This window comes from Triticum urartu, chromosome 2A, assembly GCF_056163025.1.
Source record: "Triticum urartu cultivar PI428250 chromosome 2A, HENAU_Tu73, whole genome shotgun sequence".
Lineage (NCBI taxonomy): Eukaryota > Viridiplantae > Streptophyta > Magnoliopsida > Poales > Poaceae > Triticum > Triticum urartu.
This window is the reverse complement of record NC_141874.1, coordinates 330,861,242-330,884,771: the sequence shown is the minus strand read 5'-3', so window position 1 is coordinate 330,884,771 and position 23,530 is coordinate 330,861,242.

Below are 23,530 nucleotides of genomic sequence, written 5' to 3'. Positions count from 1 at the left end.
TCCAATCTTTGTTCCAAAACCTCAGATTGGTACATGTGGGTTGCTAGTAGTGTTGATTACTCCTTATAGTTGATGCTAGTTGGTTTATTTTGTGGAAGATCATATGTCCAGATCCTTTATGCATATTAATACCCCTCTGATTATGAACATGAATATGCTTTGTGAGTAGTTACGTTTGTTCCTGGGGACATGGGAGAAGTCTTGCTATAAGTAGTCATGTGAATTTGGTATCCGTTCAATATTTTGATGAGATGTATGTTGTCTTTCCTCTAGTGGTGTCATGTGAACGTTGACTACATGACACTTCACCATTTTTTGGGACTAGAGGAAGGCATTGGGAAGTAATAAGTAGATGATGGGTTGCTAGAGTGATAGAAGCTTATACCCTGGTTTAATTGTTGCTTCGTAAGGGGCTGATTTGGATCCATATGTTTCATGCTATGGTTAGGTTTACCTTAATACTTCTTTTGTAGTTGTAGATGCTTGCAAGAGGGGTTAATCATAAGTGGGATGCTTGTCCAAGGAAGGGCAGTGCCCAAGCACCGGTCCACCCACCTATCAAATTATCAAAGTACCGAACGCGAATCATATGAGCGTGATGAAAACTAGCTTGACGATAATTTCCATGTGTCCTCGGGAGCGTTTTCCTTTATATAAGAGTTTGTCCAGGCTTGTCCTTTGCTACAAAAAGGATTGGTCCATTTTGATGCACCTTATTTACTTTTATTACTTGTTACCCGTTACAAATTACCTTATCACAAAACTATCTGTTACCGATAATTTCAGTGCTTGCAGAGAATATCTTACTGAAAACTGCTTATCATTTCCTTCTGCTCCTCGTTGGGTTCGACACTCTTACTTATCGAAAGGACTACTATAGATCCCCTATACTTGTGGGTCATCAAGACTCTTTTCTGGCGCCGTTGCCGGGGAGTGAAGTGCCTTTGGTAGGTGGAATTTGGTAAGGAAAAATTTATATAGTGTGCTGAAATTTACTATCACTTGTTACAATGGAACATAATTGTGACGCCCCCAATTCGACCGTACACTAATCATACACGCAAACGTGTACGATAAAGATCAGGGACTCACGGGAAGATATCACAACACAACTCTACAAATAAAAATAAGTCATACAAGCATCATATTACAAGCCAGGGGCCTCGAAGGCTCGAATACAAGAGCTCGATCATAGATAAGTCAGCGGAAGCAACAATATCTGAGTACAGACATGAGTTAAACAAGTTTGCCTTAAGAAGGCTAGCACAAACTGGGATACAGATCGAAAGAGGCGCAGGCCTCCTGCCTGGGATCCTCCTAAACTACTCCTGGTCGTCGTCAGCGGGCTGCACGTAGTAGTAGGCACCTCCAGTGTAGTAGTAGCCGTCTTCAACGGTGGCGTCTGGATCCTGGGCTCCAACATCTGTTTGCAACAACCAGGTAGAATGGAAAGGGGGAAAAGAGGGAGAAAATCAACCATGAGTACTCATCCAAAGTACTCGCAAGCAAGGATCTATACTACATACGCATGGGTATATGTGTAAAGGGCCATATTAGTGGACTGAACTACAGGATGCCAGAATAAGAGGGGGATAACTAATCCTGTCGAAGTCTACGCTTCTGGCAGCCTCCGTCTTGCAGCATGTAGAAGAGGGTAGACTGAAGTCCTCCAAGTAACATCGCATAGCATAAACCTAACCGATGATCCTCCCCTCGTCGCCCTGTGAGAGAGCGACCACCGGTTGTATCTGGCACTTGGAGGGGTGTGTTTTATTAAGTATCCGGTTCTAGTTGTCATAAGGTCAAGGTACAACTCCAAGTCGTCCTGTTACCGAAGATCACGACTATTCGAATAGATTAACTTCCCTGCAGGGGTGCACCACATAACCCAACACGCTCGATCCCATTTGGCCGGACACACTTTTCTGGGTCATGCCCAACCTCGGAAGATCAACACGTCGCAGCCCTAGCTAGGCACAACAGAGAGGTCAGCACATCGGTCTAAATCCTATGGCGCAAGGGTCTGGGCCCATTGCCCATTGCACACCTGCACATTGCGAGGGCGGCCGGAAGCAGAACTAGCCCCCTTAATACAAGAGCAGGCTTATGTTCCAATCCGGCGCGCGCCGCTCAGTCGCTGACGTCACGAAGGCTTCGGCTGATACCACAATGTTGAGTGCCCATAACTGTCCCCGCGTAGATGGTTAGTGCGTATTGGCCAGTGGCCAGACTCAGATCAAATACCAAGATCTCGTTAAACGTGTTATCTTGAAATAACCGCGAACGCCCACCAGGGCCAGGCCCACCTCTCTCCTAGGTGGTCTCAACCCACCCTGTCGCTTCGCCACAAAGATCCACACGCGGGTACTCCTACGAGCCGACCCGTCTTTTAGTCATCACATGTATCATGTATAAAGTATATAGTATATACCCGTGATCACCTCCCGAGTGACCACGACCCGATAGTATAGCATGGCAGACGGACAAGAATGTAGGGCCACTAATGATAAACTAGCATCCTATACTAAGCATTAGGATTGCAGGTAAAGGTAACAACAGTAGTATCAAGGACAGGCTATGCAGCAGTATAGGATTAACTGAAGGCAGTAACATGCTACAGTACTCTAATGCAAGCAGTATAGAGAAGAATAGGCGATATCTGGTGATAAAGGGGGGGGGCTTGCCTGGTTGCTCTGGCAAGGAGGGGTCGTCAACACCGTAGTCGGACTGGGGGTTGCCGGCAGTCTCGGGGTCTACCGTAAAGAAGTAACGGAGGGGGAACCCAATAAATAACAGAGCAATCAAAGTATCACAAAGTGTAACATGGTATTACACGGTGCTAGAGGTGACCTAACGCGGTATGAGGTGGTACCGGTGAAGGGGGGGAACATCCGGGAAAAGATCCCCGGTGTTTCGCATTTTTGGACAGATGAACCGGAGGGGGAAAGTTGCGTGTTCACTATGCTAGAGATGCGTGGCGGACGAACAGGCTGCGTATCCGGGTTCGTCTCGTCGTTCTGAGCAACTTTCATGTACAAAGTTTTCCCATCCGAGCTACGATTTATTTTATATTAATTTTAAAAGATTTAAATCATTTTTAGGATTTATTTAATTATTTAAATTCAACATTATCTAGAATAGTGATTGCTGACGTCATCATGACGTCAGCAGTCAACAGAGGTCTTGACTAGGTCAAGCTGACGTGTGGGTCCCATCTGTCATTGACACATTTTAATTATCCAATTTTATTAACCTAATCAGTATTAATTAGGGGTGGGCCCCACTGTCATTGACTATTTAATTAACTAACAGTAGTTAGGTTAATTAGTTATTTGGTTAATCTGATTATGATTAATTAGTTTAATTAATTGTTTAGTTTAATTAATCAAGGTCAATTAAGTTAATTAATTCTTCAATTAATTAATTAATTAATTAATTATTTTAATTCTTCTTTTCTTCTATTTTTTTTCCATTTTCGTTCTGGGCGGGGCCCCTTTGTCATAGGGCCAGGGGGCCTTGGCGGGGCGGGCACACGGGTGCGGGCGCACCTGAGCGGGTACTCACCCGCCGGGCGAGACGAGGCCGACGGGGCTCCGATGGCGGGGCAAGCCGGCGCGGCCAGCCAGGACCACGACAGGCGGAGGCGAGGCGCGCAGGCAAAGGCAAGGCGAGACGACGCGGGAGGAGCGGCGCGGGGCGATGCGGCAAGGAGAGGTGAGGCGCGCAGGCGACAGGGGCGGAAGGCCGCGCGGGGCAGGGCGAGCCCATGGGCGGAGCGAAGCGGGATGACGGGCGACGCGGTGGCCGCGAGCAGCAGCAGGAGGGTCGTGAGCGAGCGGCGCAGGCGGAAGCGGGCGATGAGGGGCTGCGGGAGGCCGGGTCGAGGCCAGCGGCATAGGCAAGGGGCGGCAAGGCGGCGAGCAGAGAAGGCGCGGTGTGGCGAGGGCGACCCGGAGCGTGAGCTTCGGCACGCGGGCGCTGCGGGTGCGGTCCGGACGCGGGTGGCTGGGCGAGTGGAGGCACGACGGGCAGCGGTCGCGCGTGGGCGAGCGGGGGAGGAGAGGGTAGTCGGGGCTCACTGCGAGGAGTAAGGACTTGGCAGTGGTGCTTGGGAGGAGGACGAAGACGCGCGACGGCGACGGTAGGCGACTCCGGCGAAGAAGTGGCCGGACGAGGCGGTGACGGTGTGCGGTGGCGACGTGCGTGGACGGCGTCCGACGAGGAGGAGGGCGTCAGCGAGGTAGAGGCGGGGCGGCGGCGCCTGGGGCGCCCTCGGGGGCGTGCAGCAGAGGGGTGGGAAGGGGGCGCTCGTCGATGGGGGAGGGGGCGCTCGTCCCTGATCCAGATCCGGACGAGGAGAGGAGAGACGTGGGGAGTGGGAGGACTGGGTTAGGGTTCGGTGTCCCCTGGGGGGGGGGGGTTAGTAGGTGAGGTGGGGTGGGCCGGTCTGGCCGGGCCGGCCTATAGCTAGCTGGGCCATTCGGCCCAGGGAGAGGGGTTCTTTTCTTTTGTCTTTTTTGTTTTGTTTTCTGTTTTCATTTAACCTTTAATAGATTTTAGTTTAATTAAAATACAATAATAGTCCCTAAATTAGTCTTACTAAACATCCCACTGCCACAAGCAATATAGCACATTTTAGAAAGTAGTTTGTATTTGTTTATTAATTTACGGGCAATTAATTAATGGTTCTACCACTATTTTATTTATTTTAGTGCATTTAACTACTTTATAATAGTGTGTCTTCTCCACCAATATTTATTATGAATTACTTGCTACATTTAGAACATATTAGTTTTGACTTTTGAAAACTTTTCTAGTTTGACTTTATTTCAAATTTGAATTTGAAAGAGTTTTGAATCAGTGCGAGATTATCAACAATAATCATGGTGACGTGACAACATTAGCAGAGGTTTACTGTAGCTTGATTATCCGAGCGTCACAATTCTCCTCCACTACAACAAATCTCGTCCCGAGATTTAATAGGTAGAGCAAGGGGGAAAGGTCTGGTTACGATATTCAATGAATCTTCTCGGTCTTGGTTGCCCTTCTCGAAAAAGTTGAACCCTCTTGTTGATGTCTAGGTCATCATGATGAAGTCTTCATCCTTTTCTTCGGGGGTCTCATCGTACTTATGAAAAATGATCAAGGTTATCTTCAGAGGAACTGACCTCTACAAGGTCACGTATCTGGTAGAGAACATCAGGGAGGGTGACGAATAGTAACTCTCGAATTGAAACTTAAGAAATTATCGAGAGTAAAGTAAGGAGGTGCAAAATAGAAGTTTCAAGCGCTTAGGCAATCGTTCGTTGCCTAAAACAAAGTGTGAAAGAGGGTACAAAGCAATGGGAATAAGTATTGCGTCTGATACCATATAGATCACTAGGCAGGTGGCCCGTGAATTACATACGAAGTCAAGCGTGGGAAATAACTTTGACAATAGGTTGTACACGAGAGTTAGGTTTCGATCCTGTGGAACTGTGGGTTATGGGCCCACCATGTGGGTTAAAAGTAGGAAGGATGATGACATCTTGCACGATCATGTGAGCAAGGCATGTCAGAGGATAGTCTGTCGGTTATGTCGGCAACAACATCGGTACCAAGGGCGAGGGACGAAGAGAACCATTTTCCTGCTCGTTGAACAAGGCGGACCAGTAGGCAAAGTTCTCGTCCATCGGCGGTTACCGGAATGTCATCAACAAAAGTAACAGGGTCTTTCTGACAGAGTTGTACACTGAGGTGTTTACAAAAGCAGGAGAATATTACTGCTTAGATCATATAGTCCTCAAGAAAGGTTAAACGAAACAATTGAAAGGAAAATATGATTATCAGATTAAACCGAACAATGGAAAGGAAAAATGTGTTTAAACACATATTCCAGGGGTATATCCTTCCCAAGGACAAGCAGAGATTAAATCATGATATTCGTGCCAGGATATAATGTAAGAAACCCTTTCGATAAGGGGAGAGAATTTTCATGACACTACCCATACAACGGTGCCTGGATAATAGAGCAAGTAACATTTAGCATTGGGCTTCAAATTTTCTTGTTGAAAATCGGAGTACCACAAACATGCTTTGAGATAGCATCGACATGGTCTCCAAGCAAAGGTCAGACTTCAGATACACAAAGGATCCATCAAGAACAACTTGTAGAATAAGTTATACAATTTCCTCATGGAAGAATGGTTAACCTTGCTAAAAAGGAAACTAAAACATTTGGTCCTCCGGTCAGGTGTGCTAGGCACGACATCACCTTACCGGGTCATATAAGGACCAACTTATGACTCTTGAAAAATGTTTCAACCATCATATCTGACCGAGGTTCAGATCCGATTGGTGTCAGGATACCTCAGACATTAGGATGCCTGAGAAGAAAAGGTGCAACACAAATTGACGAGTTGACATAACAAGATTCTCGGAAATAAAACTATGGAAGCGAGTTTCAAAACAAGAGTTCATCATTAAGACAAAGAGAGGATGAGGGGGGGGGGGCAGATGGACTCCGCGACAATCCTCGAGATTTCCAAAAAGGTGGTTTTCCACAGTTATGTGAACTAGGAGATAACACTTGCCAGTTCAAATGATGTAATGATGTATGCTCGATGAGAACATACACAATTAAACATTGGTTGGAAGGTGCACCCAAAATATTGGCTCAGGTAGCATGATCAATGTTAGAATGGTGATTCAATAACCAATAGTCTAATATTAAACTATTGACCATTAACTTCAAAGCAATAGGGTTGCTAGAAGTACAGAATCCAAACATGACCGTTCAATTGATATCTTGGAAGGGGTCAAAATGTTGATGATGATCACAACAAATTTTGTCGAGAGGCTCCATGAGGATGCAATCGCTCGGCGATGACATCAAGCCAAGGGAATGGTGAAGCAAAAAGTTATTATAACCATAGATAAGATGCCATCTCAGAATTCAGAGTTGTCTCTCAAGACAAACAATATGATGGTGAAAGTTCGATGTAAGCTTAGAGCACTGTCGGGATTGTGTCCCGAGGATGAAGGACATAGGTAGAATGGTCAAGCAGTCAGCCTGACGATGATGATGTGGTTAATCAGCTGGGAATGGCACGATCGAGTACAAACTCGTATGCATTGAAGATTACTAAGAGTTGTTGAATCGCAGTGCAGACTCGATTCAGTTATCGATGTCTTTCAGTGTTAAATTACTCAGGGCCCATGAAAAATTGGAATCAATGAGAATGTAGCACTTGATGAAGAACTCATAAGAAGTTATGCAGTCCCGTGATAATCTTGAGATACTAGGGGGGGTAATACTCGACGACAAATCAAAGTAGAGGTTGGTCTGGGGTATTACTCCGCAGAAGACAAGTGCTTAAACTTGCATGAGAAATGGTATTTAAAGGAGAACATGGTCGGAACCACGATTGCAAAAGGCCAGATCCCAGATATAAGATGAACTTATACCAAAGGAATAATTAATTAAGAGAAGCTTTAATGATAAGATCTACATCATGTCCATGGGCACGAACGCAATGTTCAAGGTCGACTCCCACTTCTTCAATGCATAACCTTTCATTCAGTCCTCATTTTCATGGAGTTGTAGTGTTGAAATTTTATCTGGTAAATCGCCAGGAGAATATGACTCGTGAAAACTTTCGGGTTCACACGGTTTTAGAGAAGGTATAGGTTCAACCCATCGGGGCATCTTAGAAACATATACCACAAACTTCGGAGTAAATAATACAAGCTCGAAAGTAGAGCATTGTTCAAAAGCAGATGATACAATTTACCAAAGGCATTATATACCCATGGAAAGGCTCACAAGGTTATTCAATATGAAGGACACTGTCGGATAAAATCCAACAAAGGAACCGATGGTCCACAAGGGATCTGATGTGAGCATCGGTACTCAACCACAGGAAGAAGAATGCAAGGAGATCTGATTATAGAAACAACTGACTAATTCAAAGTTCAAATGCAAAAGAATTATGATTTCCAAATCAGGGGGTCAGAAGCAACGCTCTGATCAAGGATGGATAAATTGAGTAGGCTTAGGGGTACAATCGATGGCAATTTGATTGGTCGAGATCCAGCTCATGTTTAAAATGACGTCTGAGCCGAAAGGATGAATTCTAGGATCTGATTAAGGATTGCAACATTTGCATCATATTGAATCAAGGGACCCAAGATGATAAAGGCAAAGGACATCCATGAATATTGCTAGTCATTTGGAATTAACCAAAATGCAGGCAGACAAGCATTTCAAGAGCCATAGGTTAATGAGGATTCTCGAAAGATCGGATAGTATTTTGAAGAATTTTGTGAAACACATGAACAACTAGGGATGAGCGGATACTCGATAAGAGCGAGGAATTATCCGTAGGGGTATTCATGTGGCAAAGAACTGCGAGGCAGTAGGCACAAAGTATTCTTGAAACAATAGAGAGAATTTCGGTGTATCATGTAATAACAAGATCAACTGGGAAGCATTGTATGAATGGTGTGTATACGTGGTTATCAATAGGGGTTTATCGACGGAGGGGAACTGCAAAAGCGACACCATAAAGTCTCAAGAGAACATCAGAGAGTATCTTCGGATTCTTTTGATGCAGCAGACGACCATCTGTAATAAGGGGCTCTCCGGGAGAAAGTATTATCGAGAAACCTAGAGTCAGAGTTAGTAAAATCGTTTAACCCGAATAGAAGAGATGTCAGAGTCCCAGAGTATAGGTAGAGGAATAAAAGATCCTAATACCACCCAATGGCGACATGGGCCCATAAGGCACACAGCCAAGTTTGTAAAAGTTTTGCAATGACGAGACTCGACTTCGGCCAAGGAGTGTGGAAGGGGGATTCCTACAGGCAGTCGACTCTGATACCAACTTGTGACGCCCCCAATTAGACCGTACACTAATCATACACGCAAACGTGTACGATCAAGATCAGGGACTCACGGGAAGATATCACAACACAACTCTACAAATAAAAATAAGTCATACAAGCATCATATTACAAGCCAGGGGCCTCGAAGGCTCGAATACAAGAGCTCGATCATAGATGAGTCAGCGGAAGCAACAATATCTGAGTACAGACATGAGTTAAACAAGTTTGCCTTAAGAAGGCTAGCACAAACTGGGATACAGATCGAAAGAGGCGCAGGCCTCCTGCCTGGGATCCTCCTAAATTACTCCTGGTCGTCGTCAGCGGGCTGCACGTAGTAGTAGGCACCTCCAATGTAGTAGTAGCCATCTTCAATGGTGGCGTATGGATCCTGGGCTCCAACATCTGTTTGCGACAACCAGGTAGAATGGAAAGGGGGAAAAGAGGGAGAAAAGCAACCGTGAGTACTCATCCAAAGTACTCGCAAGCAAGTATCTATACTACATATGCATGGGTATATGTGTAAAGGGCCATATCAGTGGACTGAACTATAGGATGCCAGAATAAGAGGGGGATAACTAATCCTGTCGAAGTCTACGCTTCTGGCAGCCTCCGTCTTGCAGCATGTAGAAGAGGGTAGACTGAAGTCCTCCAAGTAACATCGCATAGCATAAACCTAACCGATGATCCTCCCCTCGTCGCCCTGTGAGAGAGCGATCACCGGTTGTATCTGGCACTTGGAAGGGTGTGTTTTATTAAGTATCCGGTTCTAGTTGTCATAAGGTCAAGGTACAACTCCAAGTCGTCCTGTTACCGAAGATCACGACTATTCGAATAGATTAACTTCCCTGCAGGGGTGCACCACATAACCCAACACGCTCGATCCCATTTGGCCGGACACACTTTTCTGGGTCATGCCTGACCTCGGAAGATCAACACGTCGCAGCCCTAGCTAGGCACAACAGAGAGGTCAGCACGTCGGTCTAAATCCTATGGCGCAGGGGTCTGGGCCCATCGCCCATTGCACACCTGCACATTGCGAGGGCGGTCGGAAGCAGAACTAGCCCCCTTAATACAAGAGCAGGCTTACGTTCCAATCCGGCGCGCGCCGCTCAGTCGCTGACGTCACGAAGGCTTCGGCTGATACCACAACGTCGAGTGCCCATAACTGTCCCCGCGTAGATGGTTAGTGCGTATAGGCCAGTGGCCAGACTCAGATCAAATACCAAGATCTCGTTAAATGTGTTATCTTGAAATAACCATGAACGCCGACCAGGGCCAGGCCCACCTCTCTCCTAGGTGGTCTCAACCTGCCCTGTCTCTTCGCCACAAAGATCCACTCGCGGGTACTCCTACGAGCCGACCCGTCTTTTAGTCATCACATGTATCATGTATAAAGTATATAGTATATACCCGTGATCACCTCCCGAGTGACCATGGCCCGATAGTATAGCATGGCAGACGGACAAGAATGTAGGGCCACTAATGATAAACTAGCATCCTATACTAAGCATTAGGATTGCAGGTAAAGGTAACAACAGTAGTAGCAAGGACAGGCTATGCAGCAGTATAGGATTAACTGAAAGCAGTAACATGCTACACTACTCTAATGCAAGCAGTATAGAGAAGAATAGGCGATATCTGGTGATCAAGGGGGGGGGGCTTGTCTGGTTGCTCTGGCAAGGAGGGGTCGTCAACACCGTAGTCGGACTGGGGGTCGCCGGCAGTCTCGGGGTCTACCGGAAAGAAGTAACGGAGGGGGAACACAATAAATAACAGAGCAATCAAAGCATCACAAAGTGTAACATGGTATTACGCGGTGCTAGAGGTGACCTAACGCGGTATGAGGTGGTACCGGTGAAGGGGGGAAACATCCGGGAAAAGATCCCCGGTGTTTCGCGTTTTCGGACAGATGAACCGGAGGGGGAAAGTTGTGTGTTCACTATGCTAGGGATGCGTGGCGGACGAACGGGTTGCGTATCTGGGTTCATCTCGTCGTTCTGAGCAACTTTCATGTACAAAGTTTTTCCATCCGAGCTACGGTTTATTTTATATTAATTTTAAAAGATTTAAATCATTTTTAGGATTTATTTAATTATTTAAATTCAACATTATCTAGAATAGTGAATGCTGATGTCATCATGACATCAGCAGTCAACAGAGGTGTTGACTAGGTCAAGCTGACGTGTGGGTCCCATCTGTCATTGACACATTTTAATTATCCAATTTTATTAACCTAATCAGTATTAATTAGGGGTGGGCCCCACTATCATTGACTATTTAATTAACTTACAGCAGTTAGGTTAATTAGTTATTTGGTTAATCTGATTATAATTAATTAGTTTAATTAATTGTTTAGTTTAATTAATTAAGGTTAATTAAGTTAATTAATTCTTTAATTAATTAATTAATTATTATTTTATTTATTATTTATTTTAATTCTTCTTTTCTTCTATTTTTTTTTTCCATTTTCGTTCTGGGCGGGGCCCCTTTGTCATAGGGCCAGGGGGCCTTGGCGGGGCGAGCACACGGGTGCGGGCGCACCCGAGCGGGTACTCACCCGCTGGGCGAGACGAGGCCGACGGGGCTCCGACGGCGGGGCAAGCCAGCGCGGCCAGCCGGGACCACGACGGGCGGAGGCGAGGCGGGACGACGCGGGAGGAGCTGCGCGGGGTGATGCGGCAAGAGCGGCGAGGCATGCAGGCGACAGGGGCGGAAGGCCGCGCGGGGCAGGGCGAGCCCATGGGCGGAGCGAAGCGGGACGACGGGCGACGCGGTGGCCGCGAGCAGCAGCAGGGGGTCGCGAGCGAGCGGCGCAGGCGAAAGCGGGCGACGAGGGGCTGTGGGAGGCCGGGTTGAGGCTAGCGGCATAGGCAAGGGGCGGCAAGGCGGCGAGCAGAGGAGGCGCGGTGTGGCGAGGGCTTCCCGGAGCGTGAGCTTCGGCACGCGGGCGCTGCGGGCGCGGTCCGGATGCGGGCGGCTGGGAGAGTGGAGGCACGACGGGCAGCGGTCGCGCGTGGGGCGAGGTCACGGCCGTGAGCGCGAGCACGAGCGCGCGCGGGTGAGCGGGGGAGGAGAGGGTAGTCGGGGCTCACTACGAGGAGTAGGGACTTGGCAGCGGTGCTTGGGAGGAGGACGGAGACGCCCGACAGCGACGGTAGGCGGCTCCAGCGAAGAAGTGGCCGGACGAGGCGGTGACAGTGTGCGGCGGCGACGTGCGTGGACGGCGTCCGGCGAGGAGGAGGGCGTCAACGAGGTAGAGGCAGGGCGGCGGCGCCAGGGGCGCCCTCGGGGGCGTGCGGCAGAGGGGTGGGAAGGGGGCGCTCGTCGATGGGGGGAGGGGGCGCTCGTCCCTGATCCAAATCGGGACGAGGAGAGGAGAGACGTGGGGAGTGGGAGGAGTGGGTTAGGGTTCGGTGTCCCATGGGGGGGGGGTTAGTAGGTGAGGTGGGGTGGGCCGGGCCGGCCTGTAGCTAGCTGGGCCATTCGGCCCAGGGAGAGGGTTTCTTTTCTTTTGTCTTTTTTGTTGTTTTGTTTTCTGTTTTCTTTTAACCTTTAATAGATTTTAGTTTAATTAAAATACAATAATAGTCCCTAAATTAGTATTACTAAACATCCCACTGCCACAAGCAATATAGCACATTTTAGAAAGTAGTTTGTATTTGTTTATTAATTTACGGGCAATTAATTAATGGTTCTACCACTATTTTATTTATTTTAGTGCATTTAACTACTTTATAACAGTGTGTCTTCTCCACCAATATTTATTATGAATTACTTGCTACATTTAGAACATATTAGTTTTGACTTTTGAAAACTTTTCTAGTTTGACTTTATTTCAAATTTGAATTTGAAAGAGTTTTGAATCATCGCGAGATTAATAATCGTGGTGACGTGACAACATTAGCCGAGGTTTACTGTAGCTTGATTATCCGGACGTCACAATAATCCTTTGAGGGGCTTGTTCGGGGTATCTTCACCCTGACCAGTAGATCAAAGAGTTGCTCCTCAATCTACTGAACCTACTAAAAATGTTTACTTTGAAATTCCTTCGGGTATGATAGAGAAACTGCTAGCTAATCCTTTTACAGGAGACGGAACATTGCATCCTGATTTGCACTTAATCTATGTGGATGAAGTTTGTGGATTATGTAAGCTTCAGGTAAGCCTGATGATGTTATCAAGAAGGTCTTCGCTTTATCTTTGAAGGGAAAGGCATTGACATGGTTTAGGCTATGTGATGATATGGGATCATGGAACTACAACCGATTGAAATTGGAATTTCATCAGAAGTTTTATCCTTTGCATCTAGTTCATCGTGCTCATAATTATATATATAATTTTTGGCCTTGCGAAGGAGAAAGCATCACTCAAGCTTCGGGGAGGATTAAGTCAATGTTATATTCATGCCCTAATCATGAGCTCTCAAGAGAAATTATTATTAAAAAATTTCATGCTCGACTTTCTCTCAATAATCGCTCCATGCACGATACTTCTTGTAACGGTTCTTTTATGATGAAGACTATTGAATTCAAATGGGATTTTTTGGAAATAATTAAACACAACTCTGAAGATTGGGAACTCGACGAAGTTAAGGAGTCAGGTATATACCGATGCTTTTCGTGAATTTAGCGCTAAATATGGACTTGACTATGAGATAGTAGCTTCTTTCTGTGAATCATTTGCTACTCATGTTGATCTCCCTAAGGAGAAGTGGCTTAAATATCATCCTCCCATTGAATTAAAAGTAGTTGAACCTATTAAAGTTGAAGAAAAGACTATCACTTATAATGTTGACCTATTGTTCCTACCGCTTATATTGAGAAACCACCTTTCTCTACTAGAGTAAAGGATCATGCTAAACCTTCAACTGTGGTTCGTAAGAGTAATATTATAACACCTACACCCTCTGAGCAAATTAAAGTTGAACCTAGTATTGCTATGGTTAAAGATCTCTTGGCCGATAATATTGATGGGCATGTTATTTACTTTTGTGATGAAGCTGCTAGAATTGCTAGACCCGATACTAAAAATAAACCAAGACCTATTGTAGGCATGCCTGTTTTCTGTTAAAATAGAAGATCATTGCTATCATGGCTTATGTGATATGAGTGCTAGTGCTAGTGCAATACCTCATTCTTTAATGAAGAAATTATGCATGATATTGCACCAGCTAAGTTAGAAGGTATTGATGTTACAATTAAGCTTGCCAATAGAGATACTATTTCACCGGTTAGGATTGTTAGAGATGTTGAAGTCTTATGTGGGAAAGTTAAATATCCTGTTGATTTTCTTGTTCTTGGTTCCCCACAAGATGACTTTTGTCCCATTATATTTGGTAGACCCTTCTTGAATATTGTTAATGCTAAGATAGACTGCAAAAATGATATTGTTTCTGTTAGTTTAGGGGATATGTCTCATGATTTTAATTTTGCTAAATTTCGTAGACAACCCCGTGATAAAGAATTGCCTAGTAAAGATGAAATTATTGGTCTTGCTTCTATTGCCGTGCCTCCTAATGATCCTTTAGAACAATATTTGCTAGACCATGAAAATGATATGTTTATGAATGAAAGAAGGGAAACAGATGAAGTATTCTTTAAGAAGGACCTATTTTGAAACACAACTTGCATGTCGAAATTCTAGGGGATCCTCCTCCACCCAAGGGTGATCCCATGTTTGAGCTTAAACCATTACCAGATACTCTTAAATATGCTTATCTTGATGAAAATAAGATATATCCTGTTATTATTAGTGCTAACCTTTCAGAGCAAGAAGAAGAGAAATTATTGAAAACTCTGAAGAAGCATCGTGCTGCTATTGGATATACTCTTGATGATCTTAAGGGCATTAGTCCCACTCTATGCCAGCACAAAATAAAATTGGAGAAATATGCTAAACCGGTTGTTGATCACCAACAACGGTTAAATCCTAAGATGAAAGAAGTGGTAAGAAAAGAAATACTAAAGCTTCTGGAGGCAGGTATAATTTATCCCGTTGCTGATAGTCAGTGGGTAAGTTCTGTCCATTATGTCCCTAAGAAGGGAGGTATTACTATTGTTCCTAATGATAAAGATGAATTGATCCCACAAAGAATTGTTACAGGTTATAGAATGGTAATTGACTTCCGCAAATTAAACAAAGCTACTAAAAAGGATCATTACCCTTTGCCTTTTATTGATCAAATGCTAGAAAGATTATCTAAACATACACATTTTTGCTTTCTAGATGGTTATTCTGGTTTCTCTCAAATACCTGTGTCGAAAGAGGATCAGGAAAAGACCACTTTTACTTGCCCTTTTGGTACCTTTGCTTATAGACGTATGCCTTTTGGTTTATGTAATGCACCTGCTACATTTCAAAGATGTATGACTGCTATATTCTCTGACTTTTGTGAAAATATTGTTGAGGTTTTCATGGATGATTTCTCCGTTTATGGAACTTCTTTTGATGATTGCTTAAGCAACCTGACCGAGTTTTGCAGAGATGTGAAGAAACTAATATTGTCTTGAATGGGGAGAAGTGCCACTTTATGGTTAATGAAGGTATTGTCTTGGGGCTTAAAATTTCTGAAAGAGGTATTGAAGTTGATAAAGCTAAAGTTAATGCTATTGAAAAGATGTCGTGTCCTAAGGACATTAAAGGTATAAGAAGTTTCCTTGGTCATGCCGGTTTTTATAGGAGGTTCATTAAAGACTTCTCAAAAATTTCTAGGCCTCTGACTAATCTCTTACAAAAATATGTTCCTTTTGTTTTTGATGATGATTGTGTAGAAGCATTTGAAATACTTAAGAAAGCTTTGATTTCTACACCTATTGTTCAGCCACCTGATTGGAATTTACCCTTTGAAATCATGTGTGATGCTAGTGATTATGCTGTAGGTGCTGTTCTAGGACAAAGAGTTGATAAGAAATTAAATGTTATCCAAGATGCTAGTAAAACTCTAGATAGTGCCCAAAGAAATTATGCTACTACTGAAAAAGATTTTTTAGCAGTTGTATTTGCTTGTGATAAGTTCAGACCTTCTATTGTTGATTCTAAAGTAACTATTCACACTGATCATGCTGCTATTAAATATCTTATGGAAAAGAAAGATGCTAAACCTAGACTTACTAGATGGGTTCTTCTACTACAAGAATTTGATTTGCATATTATTGATAGAAAAGGAGCTGAGAACCCCGTTGCAGACAACTTGTCTAGGTTAGAGAATGTTCTTGATGACCCAGTACCTATAGATGATAGCTTTCCTGATGAATAATTAGCTGTCATAAATGCTTCTCGTACTGCTCCATGGTATGCTGATTATGCCAATGACATTGTTGCTAAATTTATACCACCTAGTTTCACATACCAGCAAAAGAAAAAGTTTTTCTATGATTTAAGACATTACTTCTAGGATGACCCACACCTTTATAAAGAAGGAGTAGATGGTGTTATTAGACGTTGCGTACCTGAGCATGAACAGGAATAGATCCTATGGAAGTGTCACTCCGAAGCTTATGGAGGACACCATGCTGGAGATAGAACTGCACCTAAGGTATTGCAATCCAATTTTTATTGGCCTACTCTCTTCAAGGATGCCCATAAGTTTGTCTTATCTTGTGATGAACGTCAAATAATTGGTAATATTAGTAGACGCCAAGAAATGCCTATGAATTATTCACTTGTTATTGAACCATTTGACGTTTGGGGCTTTGATTATATGGGACCGTTTCCTTCCTCTAATGGGTATACACATATTTTAGTTGCTGGTGATTACGTTACTAAGTGGGTAGAAGCTATTCCAACTAGTAGTGCTGATCATTCTGCACCTTGTTCTCCAAATTCTTTTGATGTTCAAGAAATTGCTGAATCACATGCGAAAGATATTATTGGTGGCTCTCATTTGATCTCTGAAGAAGGTTTGGACCTGTGGATTCAGCATTTTGCTCCAGCCACTCAGGGAGCAGTCAGCACTTTTAAGATTGATATTCCAGTAAGTTGGTTCAACTTCATAATCCACCTTCTTTTAACTCCTGACAAGTTTGGCTGGATTATGAAATTGCTCAAATCTGAATTATGGACTTTGTTGACTGCAAACTATTCTACTGAAGAGACTTTTACATTTCACATACCTGATAATTGCTCCACTTCTCAGGCTCCAAGTTGTAAAGACTTTATGCAGGGAATTGGTAAGGAAAATGAGGGCATTAGCCCAGCTACTCACTCTTCTAGTGGCACAGGGAGCCCACCACAACAGGTGTCTCCAAATAAAGTGCTCATTCTGCCACTTGGAGAGGCAGTTTCAAGGAAGAGAAGGGAGAAGGAATCTCTTGTGGAAACTGAGGTAAGAAGAAGTGACAGGATTAAGAAAGATAACAATGGTTATAGGAGAAAACCTTGTACTGTTCAGACTTGCCTCCCTTGTAATGCTATGCCCCCAACAATTCATAATAAAGTTGTGAAAAATCTGACAAAGAGTTTCTGCAAGGTATCTGAGGAGGAGGCACATGACAAGTTGTCCAAAAAGCTCAAGAAAAAGGAGCAGGAGGAGATGGCCAAGGTCCCCAAGGCCACTGGAGATGCTAACCCTCATGCTGTGTAAACATGACTGCACACCTCTACTCCAAGCCTACAAGCCAGTTCCTTTATTTCCACAATTTACTGCAGCGACATTGTAGAGTGGCAGTGGCTTATTTTGGTAATCTATGTAATATAAATGGATTTGGTACTCCCTGTTGGAAATATGCCCTAGAGGCAATAATAAAATGGTTATTATTGTATTTCCTTGTTCATGATAATTGTCTATTGTTCATGCTATAATTGTATTAACTGGAAACCGTAATACATGTGTGAATACATAGGCCACAACATGTCCCTAGTAAGCCTCTAGTTGACTAGCTCGTTGATCAATAGATGGTTATGGTTTCCTGACCATGGACATTGGATGTCATTGATAACGGGATCACATCATTAGGAGAATGATGTGATGGACAAGACCCAATCCTAAGCCTAGCACAAGATCGTATAGTTCGTGTGCTAAAGCTTTTCTAATGTCAAGTATCATTTCCATAGACCATGAGATTGTGCAACTCCCGGATACCGTAGGAATGCTTTGGGTGTACCAAACGTCACAACGTAACTGGGTGGCTATAAAGGTGCACTACAGGTATCTCCGAAAGTGTCTGTTGGGTTGGCACGAATCGAGACTGGGATTTGTCACTCCGTATGACGGAGAGGTATCTCTAGGCCCACTCGGTAATGCATCATCATAATGAGCTCAATGTGACTAAGTAGTTAGTCATGGGATCATGCGTTATGGAACGAGTAAAGTGACTTGCCGGTAACGATATTGAACGAGGTATTGGGATACCGACGATCGAATAACATACCGACTGACAAAGGGAATTGAATACGGGATTGATCGAATCCCCGACATCGTGGTTCATCCGATGAGATCATCGTGGAACATGTGGGAGCCAATATGGGTATCCAGATCCCGCTATTGGTTATTGGCCGGAGAGGTGTCTCGGTCATGTCTGCATGGTTCCCGAACCCATAGGGTCTACACACTTAAGGTTCGGTGACACTAGAGTTGTTATGGGAAATAGTATGTGGTTACCGAAGGTAGTTCGGAGTCCCGGATGAGATCCCGGATGTCACGAGGAGTTCCGGAATGGTCCAGCGGTGAAGATTGATATATTGGACGAAGGGTATTGGAGTCCGGAAGTGTTCTGGGGGTACCAGGCTATGGCCAGCATGACCGAAAGTAGTTTCGGGAGCCCCGACAAGTGTTGGAGGGCCTCATGGGCCAAAGGGAAGGGGCAAACCAGCCCACTAAGGGGTGGTGCGCCCCCCACACCCTTTCCCACGTTACTTGTGAAGGTGGGGCGCCTCCACCTGGCTTGGGAGGCAAGCCTCCACCTGCTTGGCTTGGGGGGCAATTCTCCCTAGGATTTTCCCTAGGGAGATCCAATCTGCTTGGCCACCGCCCCCTAGGGGAAACCCTAGGGCGCCTCCCCCTCTCCCCTTGCCCCTATATATAGTGGAGGGGTGGGAGGGCAGCCCTACCTCTTCCCTGGCGCAGCCCTCTCCTCCTCCAACGACTCCTCCTCCGTAGTGCTTAGCGAAGCTCTGCCGGAGAACCACGAGCTCCATCGCCACCACGCCGTCGTGCTGCTGGAGTTCTCCCTCAACTTCTCCTCTCCCCTTGCTGGATCAAGAAGGAGGAGACGTCCCCGGGCTGTACGTGTGTTGAACGCGGAGGCGCCGTCCGTTCGGCGCTAGATCGGATCTTCCACGATTTGAATCGCCACGAGTACGACTCCATCAACCGCGTTCTTGTAACGCTTCCGCTTAGCGATCTTCAAGGGTATGAAGATGCACTCCCTCTCTCTCGTTGCTAGCATCTCCTAGATTGATCTTGGTGACACGTAGGATTTTTTTTAATTTCTGCAACGATCCCCAACAGTGGCATCATGAGCTAGGTTTATGCATAGATTCTATGCACGAGTTGAACACAAAGTAGTTGTGGGCGATGATTTGTTCAATTTGCTTACCGTTACTAGTCTTATCTTGATTTGGCGGCATTGTGGGATGAAGCGGCCCGGACCGACCTTACACGTACACTTACGTGAGACAGGTTCCACCGACTGACATGCACTTGATGCATAAGGTGGCTAGCGGGTGTCTGTCTCTCCCACTTTAGTCGGATCGGATTCGATGAAGAGGGTCCTTATGAAGGGTAAATAGAAATTGGCATATCACCGTTGTGGCTTTTGCGTTGGTAAGAAACGTTCTTGCTAGAAACCCATAGCAGCCACGTAAAACATGCAACAACAATTAGAGGACGTCTAACTTGTTTTTGCAGGGTATGCTATGTGATGTGATATGACCAAAAGGATGTGATGAATTATATATATGTGATGTATGAGATTGATCATGTTCTTGTAATAGGAATCACGACTTGCATGTCGATGAGTATGACAACTGGCAGGAGCCATAGGAGTTGTCTTAATTTATTGTATGACCTGCGTGTCAATGAAAAATGCCATGTAATTACTTTACTTTATTGCTAACCGTTAGCCATAGTAGTAGAAGTAATAGTTGGCGAGACAACTTCATGAAGACACGATGATGGAGATCATGGTGTCATGCCGGTGACGAAGGTGATCATGCCGCGCCTCGAAGATGGAGATCAAAGGCGCAAGATGATATTGGCCATATCATGTCACTTTATGATTTGCATGTGATGTTTGTCATGTTTACATCTTATTTGCTTAGAACGACGGTAGCATAAATAAGATGATCCCTCACAATAATTTCAAGAAAGTGTTCCCCCTAACTGTGCATCGTTGCTAAGGTCCGTTGTTCTGAAGCACCACGTGATGATCGGGTGTGATAGGTTCTAACGTTCGCATACAACGGGTGTAAGCCAGATTTACACACGCGATACACTTAGGTTGACTTGACGAGTCTAGCATGTACAGACATGGCCTCGGAACACAAGAGACCGAAAGGTCGAACATGAGTCGTATAGTAGATACGATCAACATGAAGATGTTCACCGATGATGGCTAGTCCATCTCACGTGATGATCGGACACGCCCTAGTTGACTCGGATCATGTATCACTTAGATGACTAGAGGGATGTCTATCTAAGTGGGAGTTCATTAAATAATCAGATGAACTTAATTATCATGAACATAGTCAAAAGGCCTTTGCAAATTATGTCGTAGCTTACGTTTGGTTCTACTATTTAAGATATGTTCCTAGAGAAAATTTAGTTGAAAGTTGATAGTAGAAATTATGCGGACTGTGTCCGTAAACTGAGGATTATCCTCATTGCTGCGCAGAAGGCTTATGCCCTTAATGCACTGCTCGGTGTGCTGAACCTCGAGCATCGTCTGTGGATGTAGCGAACATCTGACATACACGTCTTGATGACTACGTGATAGTTCAATGTGCAATGCTAACGGTTTAGAATTGAGGCGCCAAAGACGTTTTTGAAATGTCATAGAACATATGAGATGTTCCAAAGACTGAAATTGGGATTTCAGACTAGTGCCCACGCCAAGAGGTATGAGACCTCTGACAAGTTTCTTAAACCTGCAAACTAAGGGAGAAAAGCTCAATGTTGAGCATGTGCTCAGATTGTTTGAGTACTACAATCGCTTGAATCGAGTGGGAGTTAATCTTCCAGATGAGATAGTGATAGTTCTCCATAGTCACTTCCACCAAGCTATTAGAGCTTAGTGATGAACTATAACATATCAGGGATAGACATGATGATCCTTGAGCAATTCGCGATGTTTGACACCGCGAAAGTAGAAATCAAGTAGGAGCATCAATTGTTGATGGTTAGTAAAACCACTAGTTTCAAGAAGGGCAAGGGAAAGAAGGGATACTTCATGAAACGACAAATCAGTTGCTGCTCTAGTGAAGAAACCCAAGGTTGAACCCAAACTCGAGACTAAGTGCTTCTGTAATGAGGGGAACGGTCACTGAAGCAGAACTACCCTAGATGCTTGGTAGATGAGAAGGCTGGCAAGGTCGACAGAAGTATTTTGAATATACATTATATTGTGTACTTTACTAGTACTCCTAGTAGCACCAGGGTAATAAATACCGGTTCGGTTGCTAAGTGTTAGTAACTCGAAATAAAAGGCTGCGAAGACTAGCTAAAGGTGAGATGACAATATGTGTTGGAAGCGTTTCCAAGGTTGATGTGATCAAACATCGCACGCTCCCTCTACCATCAGGATTGGTGTTAAACCTAAATAATTTTTATTTGGCGTTTGTGTAGAGCATAGACATGATTGGATTATGTTTATCGCAATACGGTTATTCATTTAAGGAGAATAATGGTTACTCTGTTTATTTGAATAATACCTTTAATGGTCTTGCACCTAAAATGAATGGTTTATTGAATCTCGATCGTAGTGATACACATGTTCATGCCAAAAGATATAAGATAGTAATGATAGTACCACATACTTGTGGCACTGCCATTTGAGTCATATTGGTATAAAACACATGAAGAAGCTCCATGTTGATGGATCTTTGGACTCACTCATTTTTGAAAAGATTGAGACATGCGAACCATGTCTATTGGTAGATATGCATGAAGAAACTCCATACAGATGGATCGTTTGGACTCACTTGATTTTGAATCACTTGAGACATGCAAATCATACCACATGGGCAAGATGACTGAAAGACCTCGTTTTCAGTAAGATGGAACAAGAAAGCAACTTGTTGGAAGTAATACATTTTGATGTGTGCAGTCCAATGAGTGCTGAGGCACGCAGTGGATATCATTATGTTCTTACTTCACAGATGATTTGAGTAGATGCTGAGTATATTTACTTGATGAAACACAAGTCTGAATTATTGAAAGGTTTAAGTAATTTCAAAGTGAAGTTGAAGATCGTCGTGACAAGAGGATAAAATGTCTATCATATGATCATAGAGATGAATATCTGAGTTACGAGTTTGGCACACAATTAAGACATTGTGGAAATTGTTTCACAACTAATACCGCCTGGAACACCATAGTGTGATGGTGTGACCGAACATCATAACTACACCCTATTGGATATGGTGCATACCATGATGTCTCTTATCGAATTACCACTATCGTTTATGGGTTAGGCATTAGAGACAACCACATTCACTTTAAATAGGGCACCACACAATTTCGTTGAGACGACACCGTATGAACTATGGTTTAGAAAAATCTAAGCTGTCGTTTCTTAAAAGTTTGGGGCTGCGACGCTTATGTGAAAAAGTTTCAGGCTGGTAAGCTCGAACCCAAAGCGGATAAATGCATCTTCATGGAATACCCAAAACAGTTGGGTATACCTCCTATTTCAGATCCGGAAGCAAAAGTGATTGTTTCTAGAAACGGGTCCTTTCTCGAGGAAAAGTTTCTCTCGAAAGAATTGAGTGGGAGGATGATGGACACTTGATGAGGTTATTGAACCGTCACTTCAACTAGTGTGTAGCAGGGCACAGGAAGTTGTTCCTGTGGCACCTACACCGATTGAAGTGGAAGCTTATGATAGTGATCATGAAACTTCGGATCAAGTCACTACCAAACCTCATAGGTCGACAAGGATGCGTACTACTTCAGAGTGGTACGGTAATCCTGTCTTGGAAGTCATGTTGCTAGACAACAATGAACCTACGAGCTATGAAGAAGCGATGGTGGGGCCGGATTCCGACGAATGGCTCAAGGCCATAAAATCCGAGAGAGGATCCATGTATAAAAACAAAGTATAGACTTTGGAAGAACTACTTGATGGTCGTAAGGTTGTTGGGTGCAGATGGATTTTAAAAGGAAGACGGACAATGATGGTAAGTGTCACCATTAAGAAAGCTCGACTTGGCGTTAAGATGTTTCCCGACAAGTTCAAGGAGTTGACTACAATGAGACTTTCTCACTCGTAGCGATGCTAAGAGTTTGTTGGAATTATGTTAGCAGTTACTGCATTATTTATGAAATCTTGCAGATAGGATGTTAAACATTGTTTCCTCGACGATTTTGTTGAGGAAAGGTTGTATGTGATACAACCAGAAGGTTTTGTCAATCCTGAAAGATGCTAACAAGTATGCAAAGCTCCAGCAATCCTTCTAAGGACTGGAGTAAGCATCTCGGAGTTGGAATGTACGCTTTGATGAGATGATC